The 21,456-nt window shown below is 40.2% G+C and overlaps 1 protein-coding gene and 1 pseudogene across 6 annotated transcripts in view; one reads left to right on the top strand and one right to left on the bottom strand.

Annotated features, from left to right (window-relative positions):
* RERE (arginine-glutamic acid dipeptide repeats) overlaps positions 1–21,456 on the bottom strand; it is a 415,138-nt gene that overhangs the window by 93,240 nt on the left and 300,442 nt on the right. The window lies entirely within an intron of this gene.
* On the top strand, positions 18,185–18,744 carry LOC109570283 (L-lactate dehydrogenase B chain pseudogene; annotated as a pseudogene).

Genomic DNA, 21,456 nt, shown 5'->3' with positions numbered 1-21,456 from the left:
TTTGTTCTGGCTGAGCCCTATACCTCCAGGAACTAACACCATCCATAGCAAAAGGTGATACACAGAGATACTTGTTGAGTTAATAAATAAAGGCCTTCAACTACTTACTGTCCCTCGATAGACTCAACCTAAATCTCCACCTCAGTGTCTTCAGGTTCATTCAATCTGATGTTAGCTGAGTACCTATTATGGTGCAGGCCACACCCCAAACCCTGGGGACACAGCAGTGAACACAACGCCAGCCCGAAGGGGACATGCTGATCTTTCTACAAGTGCTTCAATCCCTTATTTGAAAAATTCACCAACATTTGCAAATCCTCAGTACAAATAAGGTGCGAACTTTACTAGTAAGTCAGTTTGTTTATTTGTTTGGATGGATGAATGGAAGAACAAATAAATAAAAATTTTGGATATAGCAAATCTCTCCTATAACTATTTGACTGCTATTGGAAGTTAAATGTTCATTTTCATTGCTCATTCAGCAAAACAAAAAGTTATTAAAAATCAAAATTTCCCAAGTTAGTCTCACATTTTAGAGGATCCCAACTTACTCCAAGTCCAGACTACCCATAGATGTCCAGACTAGAAATTAATTACTAAGACAACTACCTTAAAAAAACCAAAAACACCTACTTCAATGATTAATGCTGTATCTTTTTTTTGGTGGTGGTTGGGTGTGGATATGGGTGAGTGTACACAAAAAATATGGATGCTAGATATGACCTTATGTATTTTTATGACATTCATTGTTAGAGGATTTAAAAAATAATATACTATAAATATTATACTAAATAAATGAAATACTATACTAAAATATTAGAATTTGCAAATGTTTGAAAACTGTTCAACTGGCCTCCTTTCAGAAGTATATAAAATAAAAATAGTTAGATTTTCATACTTTGCCTAAGATCCAGAACAAGCAGATATTTGCCAAGTTCTATAATATAATTCGGAGAAGGCAATGGCACCCCACTCCAGTACTCTTGCCTGGAAAACCCCATGGACGGAGGAGCCTGGTAGGCTCCAGTCCATGGGGTCGCTAAGAGTCGGACACGACTGAGCGACTTCACTTTCACTTTTCACTTTCATGCACTGGAGAAGGAAATGGCAACCCACTCCAGTATTCTTGCCTGGAGAATCCCAGGGATAGAGGAGCCTAGTGGGCTGCCGTCTATGGGGTCACACAGAGTCAGACATGACTGAAGCGACTTAGCAGCAGTAGCAGTAGCATAATATAATTAGGATCTATAATGAGAGCTTAACAGCAAGGATCAGAACTGAATAAAGGGAAAAACTGCATGGCTATTTAATTTTTTACCAAACCAGTCAATCCTAATGGAAATCAACCCTGAATATTCATTCATTGGAAGGACTGAGGCTGAAGCTCCAATACTCTGGCCACCTGATGTGAAGAGCCAACTCATTGGAAAAGACCCTGATGCTGGGAAAGATTGAAGGCAGGAGGAGAAGGGGGCAGCAGAGGATGAGATAGTTAGACAGCATCAATGGACATGAGTTTGAGCAAACTCCAGGAGACAGTGAAGGAAAAGGAAGCCTGGCATGCTCCGTTTCATGGGGTCACAAAAAGTCAGACATGACCTAGCGACTGAACAACAACATGTTAGTGATACTTTGAAATCAATTCAAGTTGATCAAATCATGAATTCTTAATAAAAAGCTCATGGCAAATTAACAATATTTTATAAGAGGTAATTACTGTAAATGGGGTAATTATACAGAAAGTGATGAAAAACTATGGACTTTGGAGCCAGATTATCTGGAGTGGAATTCTAGCTCTACCACTTACTAGGTGTGTGGCCATGGACAAGTTACTTATCCTCTTTGGGCTTCAATTTTATCATTTTTAAAAAATGCATATAATAATAGCATCTGCCTTTCAGGGCTATTGTGAGGATAACATTAGAAACTACATGTAAAATTGCTTATAAGTACCTGGCACATAGTATGCTAAATGAGTGTTAGCTATTTATTTTTAGAAGGAAGGAGAAAAAAATGAAGGAAGTAGTCTCTGTCCAATTTTCATTCATTTTCTAGATTAGAGAGTAGCCTTTCCAGAGACAGAAAAACAATTGTTAAACTATAAACAAAACCACTTATGTTTCACATAATTATTCATGTTAATAATTAATGAAATTTGATTAAAACTCTGGTACAGTACACAGAAAAAAAATTAAATCTTACATGGCTGATAACAGGAAATTACTCATAAGAACACAGGGCCCATTCCAAAAGTGAACAAGTGAATGAAGTTAAGTCATTAATCCCTATGACATTCCTGCCTTTTGGTGAACCAAGAGCTTTAAATGAGCTGGAAGAAATGTTCTGAGGGACCTGCTGCACTCAGGGTTGTTTGGTTTTTCAAGGAGGGTGCTCCTGCTTGCACGGAGTCCCCAGTCAAGTTTCTCATGAGGTGCTTTAGTAGAGTTTTCCCTCAAACACATCCTCGCATCTGTGATTCCTTTGTTCAGATCACACTTTCCCCTGACAAAGCTGTTGTGATATATCTGGTAAGCTGAATAACAGGTAATTGCTTCTGCTCATGGGATCCACTGTCAGCCTGTCTTCTAAAAATAGTCCTATTCCTGACCTTTCCACTCCATGGACCCAACAAGTATCCAGAGTGTCCACCTCCTCCATCTCTGCCAAAAACACGCCTGAAAAGTAAAAGTGTGGCACTATTTAACAACAGTGACAAATACTGACTGAACGCATGGAGTCGGGAGTGACTGTGCTGTCATCAAGAATTCATGAAGGCCAGTACAAGGTTCTGTTCTGGCATGCCCTCTTCCCAGAGAACCCAAAGGGACCTTTCTCAACAAGCCCCTTCTTAACGTTGCAAACAGTTATTCCCACTTTATAGCAATTGAGTCTGAGGAAGTTCTGAGAGCATTACATTTTTAAAGAAACACTTCAGTTATATTTACTAAAGATGGACTTTTTAACATATTAACAGTTGTTTCAGCCCACATTGTTTCTTTGAATATCTATCAAGCACTTTGGGAAAATTACTGGAAGTTCAGGACATCCTTCACTCCTTCTGCAAACATGTACTGAGTGCTAAACGGTGCCAGATGCTCTCCTGGGTGAGGGGGACAGACAGAGCCAGGAGAAGCACAGGAAATGGGTGTCGGAAACGCTGGGCTGAGAAGCAGATTAAAGAACTGTTCTCATGTGACACGTTCACCTAAAGTCACACCTATACCCTAGGGTCCTAAAAGGCTGGGTTGCTGGGTTCCACTTTCTTTGCTTAATATACTGTATCAGGCACAAAAAAGCACTTCTTAAAAAGGGTTTGTTTTCTGAAGGATTATGAAGATTTGTTTTTCTTCAGACTGGAGCCAAAATAATGTTTGAGCTAGAGCTTAACTAGTTGTTTCAACTGTATTCCTCATGTAAATTAAGAGTTTGTAAGTTTACCAAAATACTGGCTATCTCAAATCTTTAAAGATTGTCTTTGAAAATATTCCCAATACTGTGTCAAGCTCTGAAGAACTGGAACAATCTCAACCTGTGAAAAATGGGTTCCAAATTTGAAAAACCTGATCATGACCACACAGGTACATCAGTATGGGAAATTCAGTGCCCAATTATAGCTAAGGTAAAAGGTTCTTCACTGTGAATAAGATTTTCTCCCATTACCCTAGAGAAGACTGCTCAAAGAAACCACAGTGAAGACACTCAAACAGCTTCACTCTATAGTCTCAGAAGAGCAATGAAAGCAAGGTAAGGAGACCTTTCTGTCCATTTGCAGCCAAGACATACTGGGAAAATCTGGGATTAAAGCAATTTTAATGTACAGAGAAATGTACCATCTTGGAGCTACTGGGTCAACATCAGTGCAAAAAGTAGGCACCAAGACAGAGCATTCTTATCCAGTCAGCTTCTAATCTTCACAAGCTTCCACAGAGAGAAGAACCTAGATTTGACGCTGTCACCCTGACCCGCCAGGCAGTAGAGCAGGAAGCCATTCCACAAAAACCACTGTTTTCAAATTCATCATCACAGGCTGTGCATGTGCACACGTCTGTATGCGTATGTGTGTGTGTTTTAATCCGATGATCAGGGAAGCATGCACTTGTAAATCTGCCGCTTCCACATCACTGAACTGCAGGTCTGCACTTAGGCACAAGTAGCAATAAAAGTCATCTTCCCCTAAACCACAGGTCAGTATCTGGGAGATTTGATAACAAAATGGTGATTTTTCACCAATGCACTAGCCTCTAAGTCACCCATCGTGGAATTCTCTTTGCTTTGCTGCTTCCCAGCAGTCTGTCAGCTGGTTCCCAGAATTTGCTCCACAGATTGCTCAGCTTGAGCTCTTCCCTTCAATTCTGGTTTGTTCACTGTCAGAGTCCAGGTGGCTCTTCCCCGACCAGCTGTCCACTCTCCTTGGCCATGCCTTCTGCTGCCCTGAGACCCAAGGGACACCCCAGCCCCACAGGGAGGCTGCTGTCATCACATTCTCTGTTGTCCTTCCATTCATTCAACAAGAGCTCCTGAGCAACTCTAAATGTCACATAAAGTGCCACCAAAGATGGCTAAGATGGCCCAAGCACAGTAGCAGAGTGGACCGGGGGTGTGAAAGCGCTAAAAACAATAGCAGCTTCCAGTAGCAAACCCCTAGTTTGGTTCTGCTTAACAAATTGAATGGCAACACCAAATGACACAACACCAGGGACACGGTGCCCTCTGTAATTGGACACAGCTGGCTGATGCATGAAATGCTCTGAACAACTCAAAAGATTCCAGGTGCTCAGCAGCCCGCCTGCACAACCGCTCCCACAGTCAAGGCCTCTGCAGCCTCATGAGTGTGAGCACGGCATCAAGTCTGAGCAGGGAGACAGATGCCTTAAAGCTTCATCACAAACCGGCTGAGTTGAGGTTCTCATCTGTGTCAAGTGGGACTAACAACATCAGCCCCTCGCTGTGTCAAAGGACCGTGAAAAGCAATAAATGAGACACCATGTGACAAGACACCCCAAAAGGCCAAATGGCTACAAACTGTCCAGCGGTACCATCATGGGGAGTAATAGTTCAGGGGCACGGCTATTATGCAAGCTTCTTAAACACTTGCAGGTTCAAGGTGCACACGGTGCTGGGGACTACCCAGCCTCGAGTGTCCTGTGACAGCCCCTGACCTCTCCGTGATTAGTAGGAAGGAAGGGTCAGGCCACAAGAAGAAAAACACATTTCTGCGTAATTGCCCAAGTTAAACCTGCTCCTCTCACTCAGCCTGACAAACCATTCCCTGCTTATTACTTTCTATAATTTAATATATATAAGTGCTTTACTGGCAAGCTTCTCGAAAGAATAAATAATACTTAATGACTGCCTACTGTTTAATTAACTCATGATTGAACTTCTCATGGATCGCTATAAACACTAAATTATATCCTTCCTCAAAGCTGCCATGGACAGAATTCTTGTTTCAAGCTTTAACTCTCCTGCCTAAACAATTCCGAAATTTCAGCAAATCTGTACATTGGACAGGGAGGTGAGAGAATCAACCTTAATGCCTGGTTATAAACTGTGTTATTTTATAGAGCAAGGATGAGGTCTTAATTTAAATAAGACTGAAAATGTGCACATGTCCGAACATCTCATTTATATTACAGCAATCATTAAACATCGCTGGATCTGGGGCAATCTGATTAGCATAAACTCTGCGTATTACCACAAGGTTTCGAGTTTCTACTACAGCTTCTCATCTGAGCTGCCATTTTCTGTCTGCGTGATGCTGCAAATAAATTCTCCCCTTGGCACGGCTCAGCTGTCAGGCACCTCTGTTCTATAATGAACCCATGAATTACATCTCCTGCTCTGTCATCTCTGGTCTCACACATCAAAATATTGTTCTTCAACTGTAATTTATAACTTAATTTAAATGTCCCTTTTACTGTGACCTTTTTAGATCAAATGGCATTGCAGCTGGCAGCTACTGCTACGCCAAAGTATTCTTCTGCAATTACAGCCATTATAATAACTGCAGAAAAAGCCTATCTGAGGTTAGATTGCATTCATGCTAAATATTAAATAATTGCAGTCCATTAGGGATAATATTAGATTTCAAAGTCTTTTGCTCTGCAAAATACACTGTTTATTTATAAGAAATTGCCAAAATAACTTAGAAAGGGGGAAAAAAGTGGAATTTGGAAACGATCTTAAAATTACTCATGTAGTTTTAATCATTTGAATTATTCCTCACTGACATGAGAAAGCTGTCTGAAATCTGACAAGTGAAAACGTCCTCTCATAATATATAATTCACAAATGCCTATATATTTTCATTCATTCCTCTATCACCAATGACCTTGTTCAGTTCAGTTCAGTCCAGTCACTCAGTCATGTCCAACTCTTTGTGACCCCATGGACTGCAGCACTCCAGGCTTCCCTGTCCATCACCAACTCCTGGAGCTTGCTCAAACTCATGTCCATTGAATTGGTGATGACATCCAACCATCTCACACTCTGTCATCCCCTTCTCCCGCCTTCAATCTTTCCCAGCATCAGGGTCTTTTCTAATGAGTCAGTTCTTTGGATCAGGTAGCCAAAGTATTGGAGCTTCAGTATTAATCCTTCCAATGAACATTCAGGATTGATTTCCTTTAGGATTGACTGGTTTGATCTCCTTGCAGTCCAAGGGACTCTCAAGAGTCTTCTCCGTCAACACAGTTCAAAAGCATCAATTCTTTGGTGCTCAGCTTTCTTTATGGTACAACTCTCACATCCATACATGACTACTGGAAAAACCATAGCTTTGACTAGACAAATCTTTGTTGGCAAAACAATGTCTCTGCTTTTTAATATGGTGTCTAGATTGGTCATAATTTTACTTCCTAGGAGCAAGCATCTTTTAATTTCATGGCTGCAGTCATCATCCACAGTGATTTTGGAGACCAAGAAAATAAAGCCCAGTGACCTAGTACAAAGCTCAAAACATGATACACACATACATTCAAAAACTACAGTTAAGATTGAAAGCACAATGCTTATTTTTGTTTGGCCACTATCACTCCTAATAATGCTACTTAAGCACTGGAGAGGATAAATTTCTCTAAATACTCTTATGGGCACACATTTGAGAGATAAAGGTAAAGACACAGAATTTAACTGCTGAGAGTAAGGGCTGAAGGAAAGATTCAGTTAATTTTCAGAAAGAAATACATATTCGCTGGAATAACTTTTCCCCTCTAACACATTCTGAATAAGTACAATGTTCTAGAAATTATGGCTGAGGTCACAAAGGAGAAGAGAGAGGGGGAGACCAACATTTCTTGAGTGTTGTCTGTGCTAGAACTTGTACATCTGTGTGTGGGTTCAGTTGCTCATTTGTGCTCAACTCTTTGAGACCCCATGGACTGTAGCCTGCCAGGCTCCTCTGTCCAGGCAAGAATACTGGAGTGGGTTGCCATTCCCTTCTCCAGAGGTGCTAAGAACTTACTCAGTATATAACTTCATCATTTCACACCACTCTTTTGAGGCAAGAGTGCTACATATGAGGAAACAAAACCAAGAGGTTCAGCCTCGTGCTTGGGGCCACCTCCCTACAAAGCAGCAGAGCAAGGATTCCACATTAGCCCAGTGTCCAGGACTCCTAAGACTCAGTCCCTGCCCCCGACCCCTCTACTGGAGCATGTCAGGATCGGCGATCTGCTGGGAACAGTGAGCTCAGGGACTCCTCCAGCTGCAGGGATGGGGCAAGCACAAGGTCTTTTCTTACACTGGGGTGGCTAGTCAGGAGTAGCTCAGAGTAGACAAAACACACATATAAACAAAATAATGAAATAAATGTATAATAAAAACAGAAGAGTGTCAGTGACTAGGGTGCTATTTGTTCTGTTGAAAGAGCAAGATGATTCCACAAAGCAGATTTTAAAGATCAACAGTATACACAATATGATTAACCTTGCCTATACTTAGGGCTTCCCTGGTGGCTCAGCAGTAAAGAATTCGCCGGCCATGCAGAAGCCATGGGTTCAATCCCTGGGTTGGGAAGATCCCCTGGAGGAGGAAATGGCAACCCACTCCAATATTCTTGCCAGGAAAATCCCATGGACAGAGGAGCCTGGCAGGCTACAGTCCATGGGGTCACAAAGAGTTGGATACCACTGAGGGACTGAGCATGCCTATACTTAATAAAGAGCAACAGTCAAATTAAAAACAATATTCTAGGAGGAGGTAATAAAAGGCAGTTATTATGTCTAGGCAATAATTCACTTATAACAATTTCCCATGGCTAGTACAACACTGTATCATTTCTCATTCACAGCTCTCACATATGTACCTAGAAAACAGGTCACAATCTGTGACTACAGTGCTACAGTGCTTTTGAAGCTATTCTAAACCCACAGAACAGGGATCTCAACCACAAGGTGATTAGAAAGCAAACACCAAATGCTGGCACATCAGCTGAGGTCAGTAAACTATTTTTAAAATATAGAACAAACCAAGTCTTAGCCATTTCTGACTATTTGTCTGTTTTTAGCATCTAATCTGACATTGTCTTTACAAACATAAACACCTGGACAGGAGAACCTGAGAAGACGCTGGCACCAAAGATGCAGGTTTGGGGGTTCTGCAGAGGTGAGATCTAAATGAGAGAAAGCTCCCAGCTCTGGCTTAGATTCAAACACTTGTCCTGCCACTAGCTGTGTGATAAGAAACAAATTATTTTTCTAAACCTCAGTTTTCTTAGCTGTAGAAAGGAAGAACATAGAATCTTCCTTTCTATGGAAAGGAAGAACATAGAATTCATGCCTGTTTAGGATGAAATAAGATATGTGGTCATCACTGAGCCTGATTCCAGAAGGAGGAAATGTTCCATTAAGGAAAGCTGACTGAGAAGGGATGGGACACGACGAGTGTCACGGGAAATTGCCCTGGTGCTAGGAGAGTGAGTATGCCTTAGAGCACCATAGAGGTGAGCTTATCCTACAGTACAGAGAAGACAGGATGGAAGATGGGGATGAAAAGGGAAACAACGGAGAACCTGATGGCCTGGGGGGCTCTCAGGAGTGAGGTGCCAGGCTGTCCTGGGGGGAATTAGCAGCCTGGGCAGAGGGGCCTGGAGGACCCTGCTCTGAGCAGCAATGTGGCCCCTGGACTCTTCCTCTGTAACAAAGGGGCTGAACTGGGTCATTTTTCGGAACCCTTCAGTTTTTAATCTTCTTTCTCTTTATAGATTTTGTTTTTAATTTTCATTTGTTTTTGGCTAGGCTGGGTCTTTGTTGCTGCATGCAGACTTTCTCTAGTTGCAGCACTCAGGTTTCTTATTGCAGTGGTTTCTCTTGTGGAGCATGGGCTCTTAGCGTGTGGGCTTACGTAATTGCGGCACACAGGCTTAGCTGCCCTGCGGCATGTGGGATCTTCCCCAACCAGAGATCGAACTTGTGTCCCCTGCACCGGCAGGCGAATTCTTTACCACTGGACCATCAGGGAAGTTCCACAGATGTTTTTGAAAGGTAAAATTCTAAAGGATATTCTATTGAAAAATGAATAAATGGAAATATTAATACACTCATTTAGAAAAAGTAAACAAACAACATAGCCACTGAACTACGCCAACTGCCTGGGCCAAACACTGACCAGCTATTGCAGATTTTTCACTTACACCTTAGGGATTTAAGGTTAACGTCTTAACTTTCAGGTCTCTGCAAAAGCTGGACTAGTCCACGCCACGGGTCTTTAAATGAAGTTATGCATAATTATCTACAGAGCTCACAGTATATAACCTCGCTTCCCAGAAACAAAACCTTTCTTCCTGCTTTCTGTGTGAGTTCCAGCCCAGGACATAAAGGATGCTGGGCTGTGGTGGATCAAAGCCACCAGTCCAGTGCATGGAAAGGGAGGCCAGCTCCTCAGAACTCAGCACACAAATCCACTGATGAGAAGACCCACCTTAATGATAAAGAATGAGGAGTGTAACTCCAGCCACAGAGAGAAAAACTCCTGGCAGAGTCAGGAATCGTCATTATTTGTCAGCTTAGAAAGACCTATCTCATATCGTAGGCAGAAACTGCTCAGGGCCACAGTGGCAATTTTTTCACTTACTCCTAGAATCTTCACAGCCTTGAAAACAGAAAAATGGCAAGGGAAGCTCTAACCTAGAGGGTGATAGAAAAACATAGCTCTATTCCCTTATGCAGACATTAGGGAACCCATTCCTAAATGCTCAAGTGAACTAGGAAGTGCACATGAAAGTTAGCCACAGGTCAATTATAACCAGATTCCTACAAACAATTAAATTTCTTTAAAATAAATAAACAAAAACAACCTCAAGATCAACGGCATCAGTATTAAGAGAAACCATTTACAAAAATTGCTTGAATTCCTATTCAGAAGAATTTAAGTGCAGAAATGACTGCTTCCCCTCCTCAGGGCTCAGTAACCTTAACCTTAATGATTTTTGATGAGTAATTTTTAGGCTGTGTAAACAATAGTGCATTATTCTTTCTGGCTGCAATGATAAAGTAATGGAACAAAGAAAATCAAAGAGGCACACAGCAAAGCATGCAAGACTACAGAGGTGGGAAGGCTTCTGAGTGACTGCTCTTTTATCTAGAAACCTCAGCCAAGAACAAAGTGAGTGACTAAGAAATAAGCAACGAGGCTTTGGGCAACCCCAGTAGTGCCTCCAGCTACAGCCCTGCAGAACCAAGAAGCCTCGCCCTGAGCCTGAGAGGCTTAGCCTCCTCACCATTCTGGATTTCTCAGTCTAACAACAGGTCTGAAAGAACAAAAGAAAAAGACTGTACGATTTCAAAACACAGCAGCAGCAGAAGAGAGCCTGACTGTGGAAGACTACCAAACTTGGCAAATACGACACAAACCAAAGACCTCAAACTCGAAAACAGTCCCAAAAAATTCTGTGTGATGGCCGCCAGCATGGTAACTCAGAGGCATCAGTGAAGTCAGACTGGAGAACACATGAAAACGAGTATCTCATTAGTGACATGGTTGGGGGAAGGAGAGGAAGGGGAGAAAAATTTAGAGCCATCCTTCCCCCAAATCCTTGAAGAACCAGTATTCCAAAGTACTGGAGTAGGCTGGAACACTTCTGGCTTCCCAAGTGGCACAGTGGTAAAGAACCCACCTAACAGTGCAGGAGACCAAGACCAAGGTTTGATCCCTGGGTCAGGAAGATCTCCTGCAGAAAGGAATGGCAATTCATTCCAGTATTCTTGCCTGGGAAATCCCATGGAAAGAGGAGCCTGGCAGAGCTACAATCCAGGGAGCCAAAAAAGTCGAACATGACTGAGCACGTGTGAGTGTACACACACACACACACACAAGCTGGAATACACACCCAATCCATTCTATGGTCAAGGAGGAAGCTAACCAAAGGCGGGGCGGCAAGACAGGCAGGGTGGGCAGGCGGTGTAGTGATATAAGAAGCTCTGCGAGTGACTGGCTATGGGAAAATGTCTGTCTCCTAGAGAAGAGAACTGGCCAGGGCAGAGCTGAAGGACAGGAAATGGAAGAGACAGCAGAGACTTTAGAAAGCAACAGCTTCAAAGGTAGCCAGGGCTGACCCCAGGCCACTGGAGACCAGATCTACCAGCAGCACAAGACCTTGCCCCCAGCAGCCCCTGAGGGGCAGGCTGGGACCATCTAGGGTAGAGCCAAGGAAGAAATACTCAGCAACCTGACAGGTCAGAATAAGTCAGTTAACATGGTTAACCATAGATGATAATCTATGGTTATCTATAGATTCTATAGATAATCTATGATAATCTATAACCATAGATGATAATTCTCTCATCTAAATAAATATATTCTTTGTACAAAGAAAGCCAAATACATGGTATGTTATGCCAATATAAATATGACAGTATTTTATAAATCAAATATCCTAGGATTTTACAGAAATATCACAGTCACTACTATAATATTTTTACATTCTCAAGATGATAACGTTCACACTTAAATCTAAGTAAATTATAACTGATAGAAAGGGGAAGGAAATAAATTATTACAGAAAATTAAAAATAAGTACTACAATTTATTTTAGTAACACTGTATACAATAGTAAAACCCAGCTGTTGGGGGCTGAAAAACAACCACCAGAAGACCTCCACATCAAACCCTGGCAACATGCAACTGCAACCCTATTTGAGAAAAAGGTCTTTACAGACAAGACTGTGATGAAGTTAAGGATTTTAAGATGAGAAGACAATTCTAGATTATTCAGGTGGGCCCAATATTCAATGACCAGCATCCTTACAAAAAGAGGGGCCGTGGAAAAACATGGGACAGAGAAGACCTAGATACACAGAGAAGATGGCAAAGTGAACGCAAGAGAAAGAGTGACCACCGGCCCCACAGAGCTCGAAGCCACTCGTTGCTGGAGGAGGCACAGAATGATTCTCCCTGAGGAGCTGGAGGGAAGCATGGCCTAACTGATACCCTGATTTTGAACTTCTGGGCTCCAGAACTGTGAGAAATCTGTTGCTTTAAGTTCCAAAGTTTACGGTACTCAATTTGCCAGAGCAGCCACAAGAAACAACTACACTGACCTTCAGACTTTGGGGTAAAAAAATTAATCTAGGAGAGCTGAGGGAAAAAAAAAAGTTATTCTGAAATATATTTCAAACTAGTATTAAGAAACACACATACTAGTACAAACACTATAAATCTTAACATTCTACATTTCAGAAGTTATATTAATATATGAGCCCTTTTAAAACTCTTGGGCCTACTTTGTTCTAAGATTAAACGCTTACTTAGATTTCAACACTCATCAAATGCTCTCCCATAAGGGCTTTGCAAAGAGCAAGGACTCCATCACATTTATTGCTGAATAAATAAATGAGTGAATGATTGTATTAAAGCCTCTTCTTCAATGTAAAAGGACTAAGGGCTTTTATCTTGACTTGCTAAATACTTACCATATTGATATTAATGCTTCATACAGGTTCACAGGTGCTAAAATTCCAACTGATTGATGTTATAGTAGACATTTTTCAAACCACCACAGAAGCCTCAAAACATTTTATCAGTATTTAGCACAGAAAAAAAATCTTATGAGACAGAAATTTTTTTAAATTAGCAAAGGAACTTTCTAACTTTGGCCAAACCAAAGTAAAAGCTTTTGTTTGCTGAGACCCTGGGAGGACAGAGGGATACATGCAGTCAGGTGGCAGCAGGAAGGGTTTTCAATTGGCTGAACAGCGAGTCTCCCAAAGTGCAGATTCTCAAGACGACTGCCACGAGGCGCTGGGCTCGAGTCGGTCTATCCTCATAGTCCGACACATAAAGTTTAAAACGTGCATACGGCAGTGTGCTTAATAAACTGCAGGTGTTAACTTCTCTCACAGAATTGTTACAAAGATCAAATGAAATCATTCATAAGAAGCACTTAAATTTTCACCTAACATATAAGCACTTAACCAACAAGTACATTTTAATTTTATTACAGGTTATTAATATTGTTGTTATTAATGACATCAGGCAGCTGACCAATAGCTGATACCTAGTAAAATGAGAGTAACAGTGATAAACTTAAGGTTCGATGTCTGGTTGAAAATTCAGTCAAAAAGCTGAGAGGGGGAGAGAATGGCTTAGCAAAGGCATTTGCCCGCAGAAAAATGAAATAAGACAAAGACAAAACACAAGGGAAAAAAAAAAGCACATGATGCGTACACTTTCATAAAAGCTTACTGCACCAAGGCAAGCTTTCAGGGTAACTGAGGACAACGTCTTGTCACCACATGCTGATCCAATCTGGCAAGTACTGCTTTAGTGTACATGCCACACTTTAAAAGACATACAGACAGAGCTGACCACAGGAGAAATAAAATGGTTATGAACAAAAATGGTTATACACATACACGCATATAACACTACACCATGGACAGAGGATGAGATGGTTAACTAATATCACAACTCAATGAACACGAATTCAAGCAAACTCCAGGAGACAGTGAAGTACAGGGAAGCCGGGCATGCTGTAGTCCATGGGTCACAGAGTCAGACACAATATAGTGAATGAACAACAAATGCTGATAATCAGTTGAAAAGGTCTTGATTATATGAGAAAACGTCAATTACATGGTCTTTTTCTGCATCTTTATTTCTACTATCATTAACAATATGAGTAAGATTCCAATATCCTGCTATGACATAAATAAAACACTAGCGAAGGTGCTTGTCAAAACTGATTTACATAAGGTGTTCTTAAAACTTATTGGAAATAATCAGATGAAATTATTGGATTTCCATAAAAAGAAAGCATGTAGCATATAAACTAATACTCTTCTCATCCAAAATCCTGACAGAACAAAACTACCACCCTCCAACCAAGTAATGGTGACTAATCCGAATGGAGAATAATAAAAAGAGGAGAATTTAAGTAAAGGATGTGAATGTGGAATCAATTTAGGAGAATCCTGATCATATAATTTGTGTGCTTAGTCACTCAGTCATGTCTTTTGGACTCTCTGCAACCTCATGGACTGTAGCCTACCAGGCCCCTCTGTCCATGGGAATTCTCCAAGAAAGGATACTGGAGTGGGTGGCCATTCTCTTTCCCAGGAGATCTTCCCAACTCAGGGATAGAACACAGGTCTCCCGCACTGCAGGCGGATTCTTGACTGTCTGAGCCTCCAGACAAATGATAATAAAAGGGCCTTTTGGCAGTGCATTATTTGGGAGCTGGGTAATACTCAACATCCATTTAAGTCTGGAGCACTGCAAAGCTAATTCAGGGCCAAGTGCTTCAGTGAAGTCCATTTATAAAGAACAAACAGAAAATCTCTGAGAGAAGTTTTACAGACTTAAACCTTTTAAAATGAATGAGAGGAACATGAAAATGATTCTGAATGTAGGCTTACTCTGCTGTGCCAACTTTACAACATCAAGCTCTGGGTGATGTGATTTGGACCTGAACCTGATTTACTTATTCCATGATTCAACAAATATTTAGTGTCTATCTCCACCATGTACCAGGCATTGGGTTATATAGCTCAGAAAACAAAAATGATTAATACTCAATGGTTAACAAATAGTGGTATTTATAGATCAGAGATAAAAACTAACTATTAAGTGATTGGAAGCCTTTAATCCTCTGTTGAAGGAGATGTGGGTGTGCATAAATAAGTAAACAAACACATACATACTCTCGTGAATATGTAAAAAGCTTAATCCAAATGTCTAACAGCCATCCATATTTCAGGGAATAAAACTGTCCAGGCAAAGGTGAAATCTTTGCTGCATGATTATAAATTTTACTTATAGTGAACATATATATGTTTAGTGTTAGTGAAAGTAAACATAAGCATGCAAATAAGTTTCTGAGAAAGACAAGTCAAAGAATCTGAATTTTATCTGGAAATGGGAAAGATATCTGAGCTCAAAGAATAAAATCCAATATCAATTTAGTATAAATAAGTCAGAATGGTATCTTCCAGGAAAACTTACTCTCAAACTATGGGGCTCTGCTATAGCTTCCAAGCGTAAATATAAAGGTCTATTCTGTATTAATAAGAGATCAAATAAATGTAAGCATTTCAAGATGGCTGAATTAATCTCATTAGAATACTATGGGCCATTTATACGTTACACAGCAATTATGTTTAAGAGTTACATATAAGCTAAATGGGTACAGATAAGCCTAAATAAAACTGCATATAAGGCTTCCCTGGTGGCTCAGTGGTAAAGAATCCACCTGCCAATGTAACAGACACAGGTTTGACCCCTATTCCTGGAAGATCCCACATGCTGTGGAGCAACTACGGCTGTGCACCACAACTACTGCGCCCCTGCTGCAGGGCCCATACTCTGCAACAGAGAAGCTGCAACAATGAGAAGGCCATATACCACGACCAGAGTAGCCCCTGCTCACCACAACCAGAGAAAAGACTGTGCAGCAAGGAAGACACGCACAGCCAAAATAAAAAATAATTAAAAAATATTTTAATTAAAAGAAAACTCCTTAAAGAGAAACACATAGAAATATTTCTATCTCCATCTTTCAGAGAGAGCATCATTGCTTTGTCATATTTTAACATATTATTTAACATGCTATGTAAGTTTATAAATAAAACAATTCTGCATTTTTAGGCATTCACAATTTAAAATAAAATAGTAAAACATAATAAAACATATTATGAGCAATGAAGAATTGATGGCTTCGAACTGTGGTGCTGGAGAAGACTATTAAGAGAGTCCCTTGGACAGCAAGGAGATCAAATCAGTCAATCCTAAAGGAAATCAACCCTGAAATACTCATTGGAAGGACTGATGCTAAAGCTGAAACTCCAATACTTTGGCTGACCTGATGTGAAGAGCTGACTCACTGGAAAAGACCCTGATGCTGGGAAAGATTAAAGGCAAGAGGAGAAGAGGGTGACGGAGGATGAGATGGTTGGATGGCATCACAGACTCAAAGGACATGAGTTAGAGTAAACTTCAGGAGTTGGTGATGGACAGGGCAGCCTGGCATATTGCAGCCCACGGGGGTCGCAAAGAGTAGGACACAACTAAGTGACTGAACAACAACAAAAACGTATTTTTGCTGACATCCTTTAGGAAGTATGCCCACAGCTACTAAGAATACCCTCTTGTAGTAAGAGAGGCCAACGTGTTTATTACATATTCTTCCTTTATATCAGTACAAAACTTCTTTAAGAAGTAAAAAGATAAGAAATACATATTAATGGTAATGAGCAAACAAAGAACCGTGTACCTAACTATTTTGCAAGTTCATCACTGAATCAAAAGTAACATTGTGTGGCCATAAAAGTAATAATATATTAACTACTTCTGTGATTCTCCAATGACACTAGTTCTGCTATAAAAAAGTAAGTGGCTCAAGTTTCATATCACCTGAGAATCACCTGCACTGTTAAAATGGACTAAACACTCCAAACAAAAGGTAGAGCTTGCCAGATGGGATAAAAAAGCAAGAAACAACTAGAAAGCTAAAGTCCACAGAAGAGGTACTTTAAACAAACAAAGGATTCAAAGTAAGAAGCTGGAAGAAGACACACCACATGCAGACAAGAGGCATAAGAAAGCTAGAGCACTGTATGAATTTCGGACAAAACTGAATTTAAGACAAAGGGTATCACTAGGCACAAAAAGGATTGTACCAAAAGGGGAACAGGCTTAGTACATGGAGCAAGGTCAGTATTAGAAATGTTCATGCACCTAGTGATACAGTTCCCACACACATGAAGCAAAACTAACAGAGACAAAGGAGAAATAACCAAATTCACGATCACAGTGAAAGACTTTAATACATCTGTCAGTAACTGACAACACAACTAGATAAAAGAATGGACGTCCCTGGTGGTTAAGAATCCACCTGCCAATCCAGGCAACAGGAGTTTGACCCCTGGTCCGGGAAGATCCCACAAGCTGCGATGCAAGCTCACCATGTTCTAGGGCCTTGCTCCACAACAAGAGAGTCACCGCAACGAGAAGCCCACATACCACAACGAGAAAGCAGCACCCACTCTGTGCAACTAGAGGAAAGTCGGCACGCAGCAGAAAAGACCAGCACAGTCAAAGCTAAAACAAATAAATGAGGCAGAGAAGATCTGAGTGATAATATCAATGGCCCCAAAGAAACTGACAACTATAAAACAGTACAACTAATAACTGCAAAATAAAAGTTCATTACATGGAACATTCACAAGATAAATCACATGCTGAGACAAGAACCAAGTCTCAGATCTCAACAGATTGAAATCTCACTGGGTACTCTTTGATCACAACAGAACTAAATTAGAAATCAATAACATTCCAAAAGGAGAGAAGGAGAGAGGGAAAAAGAATCCTAAGTCCATGCTAATTATACAATTTAATTCTACATAATCCACAGGTAAAAGAAGAAATCACACATAAAAAAATTTTTTTTATTTTAACTAAAAGGCAATAGAAGAACAACAAATTGAATTTGTGTCAGTTATTTAAGACCCCAACTTAGGAAGCTAGGGGAAAAAATATTCAAATTAACCCAAAATAAGTGGAAAAGAAATAACAGAAGATCGAGAGATCAGTGAAATAGAAAACAACAGAGGTGGGGGGGGAAATCAATGAAACCAAACACTACTTATCCAAAAAGATCAATAATATTGATAAACCTCTATTAAGAATTACTAAGAAGAGAGGAGACGCACTCTGCTTTGCCTTCTTTGTGCTGCCCTTACCACTGTCTGGAGAACTTTCTGTCCCCTGGGCACAATGGCAACTCTTACGGAAAAACTGATTGCACCAGTTGCAGAAGAAGAGGGAACGGTTCCAAACAATAAGATCACTGTAGAGGGTACTGGACAAGTCAGTATGGTATTTACCATCAGCATTCTGGGAAAGTCTCTGACTGATGAGTTTGCTCTTGTGGATGTTTTGGAAGATAAACTCAAAGGAGAAATGATGGACCTGCAGCACAAGAGCTTATTCCTTCAGACACCAAAAATCGTGGCAGACAAAGATTACTCTGTCACTGCCAATTCCAAGATCGTGGTGTTAAGTGCAAGAGTTCACTAGTAAGAGGGGGAGAGGCACCTGAATCTGGTGCAAAAGAACATTAATGTCTTCAAGCTCATCACTGCTCAGATTGTGAAGTACAATCCCAACTACATCATCATTGTGGTTTCCAACCTAGCAGACATTCTCACATACATTACCTGGAAACCAAGTGGATTACCCAAGCACTGTGTGATTGCAAGTGGATGTAATCTGGATTCTGCTATATTTCGCTGTCTTATGGCTGAAAATTAAAAGATGCTTCCTCCTTGGAAGAAAAGCTATGACCAACCTAGTGAAGTGAAGTCACTCAGTTATGTCTGACTCTTTGCGACCCCATGGACTGTAGCCTACCAGGCTCCTCTGTCCATGGGATTTTCCAGGCAATAGTACTGGAGTGGATTGCCAACCTAGACAGCATACTAAAAAGCAGAGATATTAGTTTGCCAACAAAGGTCTGTCTAGTCAAAGCTGTGGTTTTTCTGGTAGTCGTGTATGGACGTGAAAGTTGGGCTATAAAGGAAGCTGAGTGCCAAAGAATAGCTTGATGAATTCATAGGCACTCTCAACTACCATCTTATGCACTTCCTTCCAGTTTTCACTATCATTGTCTATTCCCATTTCTGGATTCACTTCCTGGAGAGAAACACCTGCCACATTCACTCCACTCCACACAGCCACGCTTGAGTCACCATGTTCTCCCAGAATCCATCTGTGGCAGCTGCTGAGATGAATGCCAAGTTTTTCAGCCATCAGTTCGGTTCAGTCACTCAGTTGTGTCCAACTCTTGGCAACCCCATGGACTGGAGCATGCCAGACTTCCCTGTCCATCACCAACTCCTAGAGCTTACTCAAACTCATGTCCATCAAGTTGGTGATGCCATCCAACCATCTCATCCTCTGTCGTCCCCTTTTTCTCCTGTCTTCAATCCCTCCCAGCATCAGGGTCTTTTCCAATGAGTCAACTCTTCACATGAGGTCGCCAAAGTATTGGAGTTTCAGCTTCAGCATCAGTCCTTCCAATGAACACCCAGGACTGATCTCCTTTAGGATGGACTGGTTGGATCTCCTTGCAGTCCAAGGGACTCTCAAGAGTCTTCTCCAACACCACAGTTCAAAAGCATCAATTCTTCGGCGCTAAGGACCCAACAAACACAATCAGCTCTATATCATTGCTTTTATACTTGATTCCGGACACCCTGGGCTTGAAATAAAGATACCATGCTGCTATGCCCTATACAGTACTGCACAGTAAACAAAAGCACAGTCACTTGCAGAGTGACTGTACATGACAATGTACACCAGACACCAAACTAACTTACACAACTGGACATGCAAACACATGCTTGCATCTTTGAAAGTTTGCTACTTGGAGGTTCCTATGCAGGAGACTTACTGTATGAACCTGGTTTCAGTAACACTTTTTAACTTTTCATTAAAAAAAAAATGTAGTCCCAAATGGCTACACTGTCAATTCTATCAAACATTTAACAATAAAGATCAATCCTTTATAAATTCTTTAAGAGAAAGAAAAAGAGGAGGAGGAACTATTTCCCAACTAATTTTTTAAATCAGTATTACTCTGATATTAAAACCAGACAAAGGTATTACAAAGGAAGATGACTACAGCTCACTGTCCGTCATGAACACAAAGGCGACAGTTTTTAACAGTAAACTGAATCCAATAGTACATAATACCCAAGCAGGATTTAATCTAGGAACATAGTTGGTTTAAAGTCTGAAATTAATTAATGTAATTTACCAAACTAACAAAAAAAGTATAACAACCTATGATCATCTCAACAGATACACAAGAAAAAAATAGCATCTGACAAAATTCAATGTTCATTCATGGTAAAAACCTTAACAAACTTAGATACAAAAGGGAACATTCTCAGCTTGTTTAAATAACAAAAAAAAATCCTACATTGCACATAACAGTGAACAACTGAGTGTTTTTTCTTTAAGATGAGAAAGAAAGCAAATATGTCTATTCTCATCATTTCTATCCAGTACTGTATTGGAGATTCAAGCAAGTGTAATAAAGCACAAAAAAAGAAATAAAACACATAAATCAGAAAGAGGTAATGCTGTCTTTGTTGCAGATGACATGACACTGTGCACATGGAACATCCTAAGGAACTACCAGAAAGCTACTAGTGCTAACCTTGCATTCTTTGTATAATACAAGGTCATCACATAAAAACTGACTGTATTTCTATCCTATCAATGAACATTTAGAGAATGAAATTAAAAAATACAATTTTATTAACAATAGAATCTTCAAACAATAACTACTTAAGGGATAAATTTTACAAAATAAGTGTAAAACTTGCACAATGAAAACTACAATATCTCAAAGAAATTAAAGAACACTTTTTTTTCCCCCAAATGGAGAGATACTATTACCAAGTTCATGGATTGGAAGATTCAAATTGTTAAGGTATCAATTCTTCCTAAATTGATTCATACATCCAATGCAATCTCAATCAAAATAACATCAAAGCCTTTTTTTAAAACAGAAGCTAGCAAGCTGATTCTAAAATTTACATGAAAACGTAAATTACCTAAAACAGCCAAAGTAATCTTGAAATCAAGTAGAAAATAGGAAGATATATCCCCTGGGTTCTTATAAAACTATAGCATTAAAAATAGTGAAGTACTAGAAAAAAGAGAGATGTCCCATCAGTGAAACAGAATAGGATCTTAAAAAAACAAACACATACAAAGAGTGGTTGTTCAATAAAAGCATGAAGGCAATTAAATGACCAAAGACTATTTCCAAAAAACCTGGCTGTACAACTGGCCTCGGTGTGGAAAAGAAAGAATTTTCACCTCTACCTCGTATCACATGTAAAATTACTGTGAAATGAATCTAAGAACTAAAACTTCAAAAGAAAGCATAGAAACAAACCTTGTAATCACGAGATGATCAAAGAAATTTTCATTAAAAAAAAAAATGATGCA

Source organism: Bos indicus, chromosome 16 (genome assembly GCF_029378745.1).
Source record: "Bos indicus isolate NIAB-ARS_2022 breed Sahiwal x Tharparkar chromosome 16, NIAB-ARS_B.indTharparkar_mat_pri_1.0, whole genome shotgun sequence".
NCBI lineage: Eukaryota > Metazoa > Chordata > Mammalia > Artiodactyla > Bovidae > Bos > Bos indicus.
Note: the sequence above shows the minus strand (reverse complement) of the source record. Positions and strands in the feature narration are given on the sequence as shown.